We start from the raw sequence: 12,105 nt of genomic DNA on the forward strand, positions 1-12,105 counted from the left end.
ATGATTCCATACCTTTATAATTATTTTTTTATCATAACGACGCTAACTACCCTATTCTACTCATTCGAGTTCTTCCTTTTACCAATGGCAATTACTTCTCTGGTTTCCTAGATAGCCTATGTGAAGCTAGTTGTTGATAATTTTCTTTTGAAAACTTGATGGTTCATGGCCTTCCAAACTTGCTCAAAGTAATAGAATCTTACATTTTGTGCACAGATTACAGTGCTTCATTTTTCACCACCTTCCCTCCTAAAAACATAATGTTCTTGAAGAACCCTAGCTTTTAGGTCTTTTGAATCCATTTTCAAATCTTCCTTGCTAGGCCACAAATAATTGGGCACTCCTTGAATAAGTGTGGGAGGTCCTCACTTGCAGTTTTGCACCTCAAGTTGAGCCAATACCTATGGTTTGAAACTTTACGCATGTGGGAAGTGTTCCCCATGGTACCTTCCACAAAAAATCTTCATTAAAAGTGGCCATTGTGGAATCCAAATGTTATACACTATCACCACCCATCTAGATTTCATGAATTTCTTTCCCCACTACTTGTTAAGGGGGAAGAACCAATCAATCATGATCAATAGAATGTGGTAGACATCCTTGGCTTGCGGTTTAAAGAAATGTCTATTTTTGGGTCACCACCAGGCTTTCCACTTGAACTTGAATTCGCATATAGGTAGCGTAGTTTTCAAACCCTTCAACAACTTTATTAATCAACATTCTTTTGGTACCATTAAGGTGGAGCTAGGTTGCTAGTTGACCTATTCCTTCCCAGCTCCTCCGGTTGTTGCTGTCCCAAAAAAGGGCCGATTGTCTAAGTCCTTTGTTATTGACATTTACAAAAATTTCTCTCCAAGATGGGTTCAATAAGATGCTTTCTACTTTAGAGAGCCAAGGGGAATGGAGTTTTGAAAATACCTCGTTAGCTCTCCCCACTCCCAAATTCTCTGTAACTCTAATACACTTTTGTATCAACTCGCCTTTGTGCCACCTATTCTTAGGTTGGCCCACTAAGGGGCTAGCAATTTATCATGCACCTAAAGCTCTTTACACTGGCCACCTTCATAGAATATTTTTGCCCTATCATTCATGTCTTTTGCCATAATATCACATGCTTGGTCTTGGTTTGTGATTGCAGCCACAAATTTAGCAATCTAGGCCTCTACATGGATAGCCGAGTTGAGGATCTTGATACCACCTTTCTACATTGTTCTAGCGACAGACTTGCATTTGGTCCACTACTAGGGCATCAAAACTTTGGTGTTGTTTTTCAATAAATATCTTTTCATCGGTTTTACAAATTCTTTCGAGTTGTATTTGGATAACTTGAGGAGTGGACCGGTAGAAGCTATGTATGGAAGCATAAACAAATTAATCACTTTTCTCCTTCTCGGGAAGGGAAGCACCACATATTCCCACCTTTGCATTTTGTTCCTTATCAGATCTAAAACCCACTTAAATATTTGCTTGTGCATTACGTTGACCCCTAGTGGCGCTCCCACATGATGGAATATCTTTCCTTTTGAAACCATCTCTCCACTCCACATGGATCGAATAAATCATTTTTTGAAAGTGAAATTAGTGTTTATTTTTCAATATTACACTTCGATATCGAGGCTATGGAAAAAGTTTGCACAATCTGCAGAGCCTTCCTAATTATTTGAGAGCAAGCTTTCAGGAAGAGAAGGGAGTCATCCATGAAGAGCTTCGCTAGACTTTGGTCGTTGTTTGCCAAGGTCAGCCCTTGAATCTCCCCTCTCTGAAGTAGGCCAACACGTGCTATGTAGCATAACTTGAAGAGGACTATAAGGGACGTGCTCTTTGTAAAATGCAATGACATAAATTTTGCACAAAAGGACAAAATTGCATGCAGAGTACTACCAATGATGTGTGTGAACACACTTAGGACCATCATGGCACTTTTTACCTCACTAGGAGGTTCCCCCCCGTGCATTGTATATACAGAGTCACATAGAGCTAGCTTAACTTTCTATTTGTGCACTAAGAAAGACTCTCTCTATTGTGCGACTTGAGCTTCTTCATCTTCTCCGAATTAAGTGTGCATCTCTGCAACCCTAATTCCAACAATTGGTACCAGAGCAAGTTGCGTCCTCCCAGGCATAGTGGCCAACACCCCCCCTGCTCACTTTCTCCCAATTGGGTGATCTTTGGTGAGCATCCACATGTCGAGTAATACTTTGGGCTAGCTCATAGAACTTGGTGTGCTTAGAATTTTGATTCAGGCTCATTTTGGCCTCCATTTCCACTACGGTAACACTATTTTACATTGAGAGCTAAAATTTTGTGGTTAGAACTTCTTGATATCAATTGACTAGATTGAGAATATGAGAAAATGTTATATTCTTAGTAATTTTTTGTTTTCCCCCAAAGATCACTAGAATTTGAGATGAAATCATTAATTATTAGTGGAAGAAACTATCCATTAAGAGTATAAGCTTGAAGAATCAAATAACAAGTAGCAAGTTGTCTACCATCAACTAATCGATGTGGTGGAGATGTCTCTGAAAAAGAGTATCACACCTTACAAAACTATCCCCCTTGTGCAAGCAACTTCCAAATATTTGAACCTGAAATTTTAATGTGCAAAATTCTATAGGTGAAGTTATAATCAATCTTTACTGCAAATGATTCAAAGATTGTGATGGCACATCTAAAGTGAAAGTGGACTCATCTCTTGGAAGCACTAAGCATAATTTTTTCAAAGTGGATGATGCGGAAGTGTAGAGCAATGAGAGAATGCATGAGAGAGAGAGAGAGAGAGAGAGAGAGAGAGAGAGAGAGAGAGAGAGAGAGAGAGAGAGAGAGAGAGAGAGAGAGAGAGAGAGTGTCAAGACAAGGGTAGGACCAGTCACGGCCAAGGGCCAGGATGGACATGCAGTCAAGGGGGTCCCTATATTTAGTAGGCCAAGGGTCTATATAGGGCATGGCTGGGTGGAGATTAGCATGTTCAGTCCCCATGCCCTTTCACTGGTATCAGAGCTCAGGGAAGGAGGTGAGAGCGGAGGAAGGGGAAGGACTCTCTCTCTTTGGCCTCTCTCCCTCTGTCTCGCTCGTTCATGAAGAATCATGGAGAAGATATCTCTCTCTCTCTCTCTCTCTCTCTCTCTCTCTCTCTCTCTCTCTCTCTCTCTCTCTCTCTCTCTCTCTCTCTCTCTCTCTCTCTCTCTCTCTCTCTCTCTCTCTCTCTCTCTCTCTCTCTCTCTCTCTCTCTCTCTCTCTCTCTCTCTCTCTCTCTCTCTCTCTCAATCGAAGAGGAAAGCAAGCTATGGGGCGTGGCTCCCACGTGGAGTTCTTGGCTACATGCAAACCGGGGTCGGGGTTCACGGTGTGTGCATAAACCCTTGACAGGTGGGGACGACAACGATGGGATCCGTGTGCAGCAGCCCTAGCAAAGGGGGAAGGTGGCGGTTTGACCTGCTCCAAAATAGGCGGAGGAGGGCTGGACGGGGTCGCTTTGACCTGCCCAACAACTCACGACACAGGCGTCAAGGCCGAGGAGCATCAATTCCGACGCTCTCTCTCATCGACGGTTCTACGCTGCCTGGTTTCGACGCCATAGCTCCAAAGAGCTTATTTTCAGAAACTTTAGGGTTTTTTTTAAAAAGCCAAGGGATGGTGCCCACGGGCTAACCCCCCCTTTTCACCCCTTCCATAGCTCGAAGTGCACGGCACCATACCAAGCCACCGTATGGGAGGTGAGCAAACGAGGGAGAAATTCTCGAATGCAAGGCAGTAGATGCACTAAAGCCTTTCCTACAACACTCTACAAGAGGCAAGAAACATGCAAGGCATGCAAAGTACATCGATCATGAAAGCAAAAAAATTTGACATGCAAGGAAGGTACGCATTTCAATAAGGTTTATAATTTTTGTATTTGACTAAAGTTTTCAGGCAAAACATGCACGAATGGTTAACAAATGGTTAACGGTCGCGAGGTTGCTACCAATTGGTATTGTTATCCAATTGCATTCAGGAAAGTACAGGCCATGCCTGCAATGGGTATGGTATAGATGTTGGCATGTCAGACTAATTTTTTTCGTTTACACTTTCTTGGTGCCCTTAAGGTAAATGTTTATATGCCTTGGGAACAGCATTTTGCTCGACAAAGCCACAAATTGGTAGGAACTACTTTTGGTATACCATCATCATAAGCTGCACGATGGTGCTTCCATCATGTTTTCACAACAGAACACGGCTCCAACAAGGCAAAGTTACCTAGCGCGTAAGGGCAAGGCAGGCGTGGTCTCTGACTTGGGGGAAGCAAGGATTCCAGAAGGAGGGCTCCATATCTACAAATATGTTAGGGACAATATTTACGTATATACCAAGGACAACGTAATCAAGCCAAGCAGGTACACAATACATATTTTACAAGTTTTTCTGTTCTTCAATACATGGGGCCAATTCAACAAGGTCGATTCTAAAAGGGGTACATCAATCATGTTTTACCCTAGGAGCAAGGCTCCGTCCACCAATATCTCTATAATGTATTGGGGGCATGCTCCAGCCGAAGGATCTATAGCTTGTAAAAGACAAGAAAATTCCATAGCTATGAGCTAAAAACCAAGTCAGCACCCATACTATAGGATGTTATGCCCTTCACTGCCAAGGGCAGTCAATAGGGATGTTAACTTGTTGCTTTGATCAAGCAGTATTTGATAATAGCTGACCTTTGATTGATCAACTATAGATGAGTATCGAGCAATGTTATAATTCTCAATCCGTAGCAAAATTTGGCAAGGCCATTTCCCTATGAAATCTTGACATGGTCAATCTTTTTCTGCTCGGACACATGTGTGTCACCAAGAGTAGCTGTTAGCTATGAGCACTCAGGTTACATTTTGGTCTCATCCATTTTATGAGCTTAGGTGAAGCAAGGCTTCTATTTATGCTTCTTGCATTGCGGCTCCCCACGTTTAGTATATGCTATGAGCATACAAACTTGGGACGGACTTGACTATATGCTTGCAGGTTATTTCATTACGTGATAGATGAGCGTATATGATACAAGGGACGTATCTGTACATACGACAGCTCCCACTCGTGCAGCAGATATGGCTATGTGCCATTTTTAAGCAACTTTTCTTCCACGGAATATCGGGCCAAGGGGTTACAGCAACAACTAGGTTAGCCAAGTTTAAATTTTTCTTGTTTTTCACTGTTTACATCTTACTCGGCAATTACTGTCATTGTGCAAAGCAAAGTGCTTTGGCAATTTTATAGGAAGCAAGGCTTCGAGTAACTGGCAAAACAAGGAATATCAGCTCACAGAATCCCTACCAGTCTGAACTGTGCAAGGCACTTATGGTTTTGGTTCTCACGTTTGAGGCCATCACTTTGCATGCAAGGCATGCTAGCCAAGTGGAATGACCTCCACCACTTCATGGATTACGCTTCCGCTATCACACTTGCAAATATGTCAAGGACAGAATCAGTGATGGATTGTTTAACATGATTGTTGGTTGTTATCAACACACAACAACACTAAAAGGAAACCTAAATCTAGGACTTATTTCATTGGCAAAGTGCCAATGCTAAGTCGTCCTCATACAATCACGACCCTTGCAAGGTAGGTGGATCGGACTGAGTTTTGTGTTTTTCTGTTACCTCTCTCCATGAGAGAGTCATACCGGAAAACTCGTGAATACTTATACAATAAGCTGCAAGTCAGGCATAAGATGCGTAAGAGCACATAGCTTGGGCACACACTCTAGGAAAGTTCCTCAGCCCAGCATGCTCTTCTTTTCGTTCTCTATCTCTCTCTCTAAAGAAAAAATGAAAATCTTCGAAGAAGCTTTTCATGTTTTTCTCGTGAGTCAGCTTGAGCCGATGCTCTCACTCACACCTAGCACGTGGCTAAGATGCTACTCAAATTAGTCTTCATCGGTTCGTCGATTGAACACTATTTTGTATAAGGGCTATGGGCCAAACAGGCTAAGAGCCATTGTCAGGCCAAGGGTAAGACCCAACTATTGGCATTCTTTGGGTGATTGTTTTGATCTACCCAAGGAAGTACACATCGACGGGTAGCTACCATGAGGAAAAGGTAGCTACCACGCAGAAAACAGATAGCTACCATGCAAAAAATAGATAGTTGCCATGCAAAAAATAGATAGCTACCATTCATAAACAAGTAGCTACCATATAGAAATAAACATCACCATACAACAAGATTTATATTGGTGGCATTTGCAAGGAGTCTCCAACATAGTTGACTAAGCTTTAAAAATTGCAACTCAACTACAAATGACTTGAAGTACTGCGTATCAATTTCCCAACAAAATCACAAATGCCAAGAAGTTCAGATATCCATTTTAGTATGAATTGAGTTATAGATTCAAGAAGGCTGATATAAATAGGCCAATGATACAAAAAGGGGGTTATCAACTCCCATTGGCTGTTTACACATGTACATAGGCCCAAACCTAAACTAGTTCTCTTATGACCGAGTCACTTTTCTCTATGATCAATATTTGATCACATATTGGGAAACCTGGTCCTTCTCATTTGAGATCATGTGTATTCCTACATACTGCTCAGGATCTTGCACACAGTTCCACCCCGGTAGCCACGACAATAGAGTGTTCGTGAGGTAGTGAGGATCCTGTGATTCGTCATCCGATTCAAATGTTGGTGGACATATCATGGTCGTATCATTGTTTAGAATATTTTTGTACGGTGTATCGTTCACCATAAGAACCAATGACCCCATCCAATCTGGTCTCCTTTTTAGTAGCTTGCGTAATCCCCTTACAAAAACTAGTTTTTCTTCGTCGCCTCGCAGTCTCTGATATCAGTAAGTCTGAAAGGCAATTTGATGAACTCGGTTTGGGACAATTGATATTTCCTGATGCTGGGGTGGATCCCACTCAAGCAACCCTTCAGTGTAGTAGTCATGTTTTTGTTTGTGCAGCTTGACCAGATGCATAGGTGAACAATGTCTACGCATTCACAAAGGAATTCACACACATCTGGCTGATGATGCAAAAGGTGTCACGATCACCGCCTCCCTTGAACACTTTTTGATAGAAAAAACCTTTGCTAATCGGAGGGATCTCTGGATGGGGGTATCTTCTCAAGAGAACCCCATTCATGTCTAATACCATGAATTTTTGAGCAAGACAGATTAAGGGCGGCATACCCCTCATCAGGAGAGCAGTCACGAAGCTAAGTGGGAAAGGTATTAGAACATCCTTCCACTTGGTCACATCAAAACTTACATCTTTTTGTAATTATGGCAAATGAAATTCACCCAGAGGCTCTGACTGCACATCTTTCCCAAGAGAAGACCCTAGATGATGCACTTCACCCGGAGGCTCTGGTTGCACATGTTGCCCAACAGAAGACTCTGGCTGATGCACTTCACCCGAAGGCTCTGACTACACATCTTGCCCAAGAGGGAAATCTTGTTGAGCATCACCGACATGGATGAAGTCTGGAGGGGTCTCTGGCTGCGCATACATGGATGCCCCATCAATAGTAACATGGTCTTCATCATCAGACATGCTACCACTCTTCATGTCAAAATGTTTTCTTCTTGAGTTTTCATGTCTTGCTGCTACAGCATGGATAACCTCTGTCAAGCCCAATCCATGTCAAGTCTTCTAGGTGTTGTCCCTTCCTTTCCCTTCATAAGCTCCGAAACCAACAGAAAGTTCTTGAGGCACAACCTCTGGATCGGCATACTCATCACTTTGCACACTAGGAAAAATAGCCGATGATTTTTTCACCAAGAGCAACTCCTATGTTGTTCTTGCTTTGTTGGCAAAACTTGTGTGTCGTAAAGTAGACATGATCTTCAAAACCCCTTTCAATCCTCCACCTTTTGTAGCCCCAATGGTTTGAGTTCCTCTAAACAAATTGAATGCAAGTAAGAGTCAAAAAGTTGCAGTATGAATTTTTTAAGGCAAAATGGATCTCAGCTCAATGGACAAGGCATCAAAAGACGCATGCACCGCATCACAAGACACATGCTTAGACAATTTGGCAATGAAAGAGGAACTCCAGGTTGATTCAAATAATCTATTGTTACATCACAAAAGGATTGTGGTACAAAAAAGGATAGTGGTCTGATAAAAAAAGGATTGTGGTAGCACTAGAAAGGCTCATAGAAGGCTTGGCTATAAAACATCACTCATGGACACTGGTAGAGTCTAAACCAAACATCTTTTTGCTTGTGTGTTTGCAGCACCATTTTTGAAGTGTGTTGCACTTACTGCACTAGTGTCCCTAGCCACAACCACAGAATCCTTCTCTTTAGCACTCTTTGACCCTTTGGCTATATCCAACCTTTCATTTTGGTCTCCCCTTGCTCCCCCTATAGGAGGAGTAACCAATCAAACAAAAAATTCAAGCCATACAGATGCAAACATCTCAAAGACTATTTTGCATTTTTTTTTGCATTTCTTGCCGTTGCAAAAGCCTCTACAATATTAGGGCTTTTTGAGGGATATTTCTCCTGGTTCCCCGGTATGGATGTCATGGGTTTGCTAGGGTAGTGGCTCTTGAAGAGCTCCACTTCTTCTCTCACAAGTGGTGATTCTGCAAGTATTTCATGCACAATGGGGAGCACATCACCATCAATCAATTGGGGTTCCTCTATATCAGGTATATCTAGTTCTAAAAAATCCCAACCATAAATTGCATCGTAAAAAAGAATGACGGGTAAACTTTGTACTAAACAAGTCCTTCAAACAAACTAGTGAATTGTTTTTACCTTCTAGATTGCAATGTCTCTCTTCCTTATCAGAGAGTTCATTGGTCATAGCCCCCACTTTGACCTCTTTGGAGATCACTTTTGTGTTTAGATCACCCTTTTCAACATCTGATCAATAGATAGGAAGCTTAGGCAACATTTATTGACACAACCATACAAATATTGTACAAATTTCCCCAAAGAGAGGGTTACCAAAAATCTTGTACACCTCATGGGCCTCTGCTTTTGTCGGGCAAAACTGGCTCTACCTCTCAAAGTTGACATGAGGAGGCTACCACCTAGACATCAGTGAAGGAGAAGCGGGGGTTTCGACGTTTAGTCTGATCAGAAACAATGAGCTTGCCTCTGCTCTACAATAGGTGTGTCATGTGGAGGGTTTTTCCTTCTCTTCTTCACCCTGTGTGTGTCACGGTCCTCCCGCTCAGAAGAAGAAGATGCATCCTCAGAAGAAGAAGATGTAACTCTTTTCTTTCAAGAAGCATGCACTAAGAGCTTAAGTGGTGTCTTCCCCACCTGCTTGCTCTCCTTCTACCTGCATTCTTGCTCCTGAGACCTATGCCGGACATACTTCTTTTCTTTCCCCATCTACTCCTTGACATGTTGTAGAAAGGTCTGAGCCCGTTTGGCGTGCAATAGCACCTCCATTCTCCCAGGTCGTGTCTATTACACAGGGGCCCAAGCAACTCAAACTGACTTTTTAAAAAATGAAACTAATATGTATATTGAAAAGAAAAAACTCCCATGTTCTCAAACAAAAACGAGACCAACGTATGTTAAAATTGGTACAACAAGTGACCTCGACCACTTACAAACTTGGGTAGTAACATGAAGTGGCTAGCCCCCAAAAATCAAGTAGCTAGTGTATCACCTTAGCATGCATATACCCTATGTATCAAAATTTGGAAGGGATCATTCCGTATTTTTAAAATTGAAGCCTTACTTCAATAAATGAAAACTTTGTCAAGCTTTTGTGCTTGAAGCCTTTTGATTCTTCTTCAAACATTCACATGCCATAAGTCTCAAGGTCCAAGTCATGGCATCCTTGCTTCATAGAAAGACCTTGTTGTGCTTTCTCAGCTTGTCAAAATTAAAAATGTTAAATTAAAACTACTTAACAGCATTCAGAGGTCCTGCAGACTCAATTTTCAGCAAATCTCAAGAAATTTGAGCTTTGAGAGTATTAGATCCTTGTTGCTATGCATGGCCTTGCTCACCTCAATCGCTATGTCGGCGTGCTTGAGACATGTTTGTCTTTTCATGGCTCTTGTTTGAATTCCCCTACCTTGAGTTTCATTGATCCGGTTTCAAGAAGCCCACATTGATATAGAAGTAAAACTATTCACCTTGCCACACAATATCATGTTGTGAGCGAACATCCTCAAGCTCACCATCATGTTGGATCATCTTGACCTTTTCCTAGAGGCAAGCACCATTCAAGGTGGTGGGAAAAGGCTCCTAGGATGGGCGTAGGACACTTAGAGTGCCCAATTTTTCTTTATAATATGAAAGGTTGCCTTGCATGCATTCATGTAGCTCAATTGGAGAGGAATGCAGGCTGCCAAGATGGTTGCATGCTAGAGTTGTCTTTTTGCATAGGGTTTGTCCATGGCAATGCATGGCAATCCAAACCAAACAGCCCCTTGCCCAAGCTCGTGCAAGGTATCATAGCCGAGCATGGGGCTCTACCCTTACTAGAGGAGGATGCCCCAAAATAGGGCATCCATTTTTAGCTTTGTCCCAAAAAGTGTATGGAAAAGAAGGTAGTATATGGCATTGCAACATGCAAATGACACATAGGGAATAAGAGATATTCACAATATGTTACATGTGTTTTTTTTGGCTCACGCTCAAGGAGAGAAAAGTGGTCCTCTTGCTAGCGTGAACCTTTCTAGTACTACTCTCGGCACACTTTTTAAAGGTCCCCATGGCGCCTTCTTCTTTGTAAGGGCAATTTGCTATGTTATTTCCCCGCCTTGTCCAACCTGCGATGCTTGAGCTTAGGATTAGAGCGCACACACACGCACACGCACACACAGAGGGCATGCATGTGTACCATGCGCCTCATGCAAATCTTATCCACACCATGTCCTTGCCTCCCCTCCCCTTGAGCTCCAACACTATTGAAAGACCAGAGGAAACTAGGGCATGCTTATCTCCACCCAAGCATATCCTTTTAGTCTATAGCCCTCTTTTAGGATCCTCTCAACTTGCATGTCTAGCTAGACTTGCCTGGGGTTAGTGCCCCCAATGTTACCCTTGTCCTGATAAAGACAATGTTGCGGCTATTGACAAACAACACTCCTCTTTTGACCTATCACGTATGATGAAGTGTTTCTTGGTTGATATCATTGTTGTGTTGGCATGCCGCGAATAGTGAGTTGTTTGATGGTTGACAATATTGTTTTATTGGCCTATGATCCACCTGCATGCAAGGCGGTCCCCTTTGTCATCCCTCATGGTTAACCTCATTCGCTCTATTTTGTCAATGTGGGTTCAATTATGATGAACCCACATATAGCCTATAATAGGCCATCCCTTTTGTTGACTACATGCTCAGCTAAATTAAGGTCAAGGGTGGGATTTCTTTTGATGGTTCCCATGAAGCCAAGATGACTTTGAGACTTTTGAAGCCAAAGGTAGTCTCATGAACCAAGGGTGGTCTCTTTGCGATTGATTCCTGCGGGGGGATGAAGCTATATTGTGAGAGTTTGAAGGAGAAGTCATCTTAACCCCTCCTAGGTGTTGTCCAAGCTTGTTGGGTAGATCTTTGGGTTCTATGGGGATTGTTTGTATGATGGGAAAAAACCTCTTTTCTTTTTACTGATATGTTACATCACCTCCATCTTCTCCTTCTTCTTCTCTCCTGACACTAATTCTCCATATCTACCTTACAAAGTAACTCTCTTTCTTCTTCCTCCTCTTCTTCTTCTTCTTCTATATATATATATATATATATATATATATATATATATATATATATATATATATACTTAAAGCATGCAATTTAATAGTTATTTCTCTTATTCATATTGCTATCAAAGCTAAGGAGATGTTTTGATAGCTCTATTATGAGCATTTGGAGCCATCTATATTCTCCTCTTAAACAAGAGATTAGTTTAGACCACTAGTTCAAGGTATGTGCACATACTCAAGGTAACAAACATGCACAAACCACTTACTACATGCATTAAGATTTCTCAATAATAAGAATTATGTCTTAATATTTTTACAAAATAAAAGAAAAAATGGTGAGAATCATGAAAGTCACAACTTAGCTCTATGTTTGTCAAACATAAAGGCATTCATTGCTATGATCCATATCTCACTAGGAGCGATGATCTATGCTCCAATACCACTGCAATAGTCAA

The sequence above is a fragment of the Adiantum capillus-veneris genome, chromosome 19, assembly GCF_014529385.1.
Source record: "Adiantum capillus-veneris isolate H3 chromosome 19, ASM1452938v2, whole genome shotgun sequence".
Classification (NCBI taxonomy): domain Eukaryota; kingdom Viridiplantae; phylum Streptophyta; class Polypodiopsida; order Polypodiales; family Pteridaceae; genus Adiantum; species Adiantum capillus-veneris.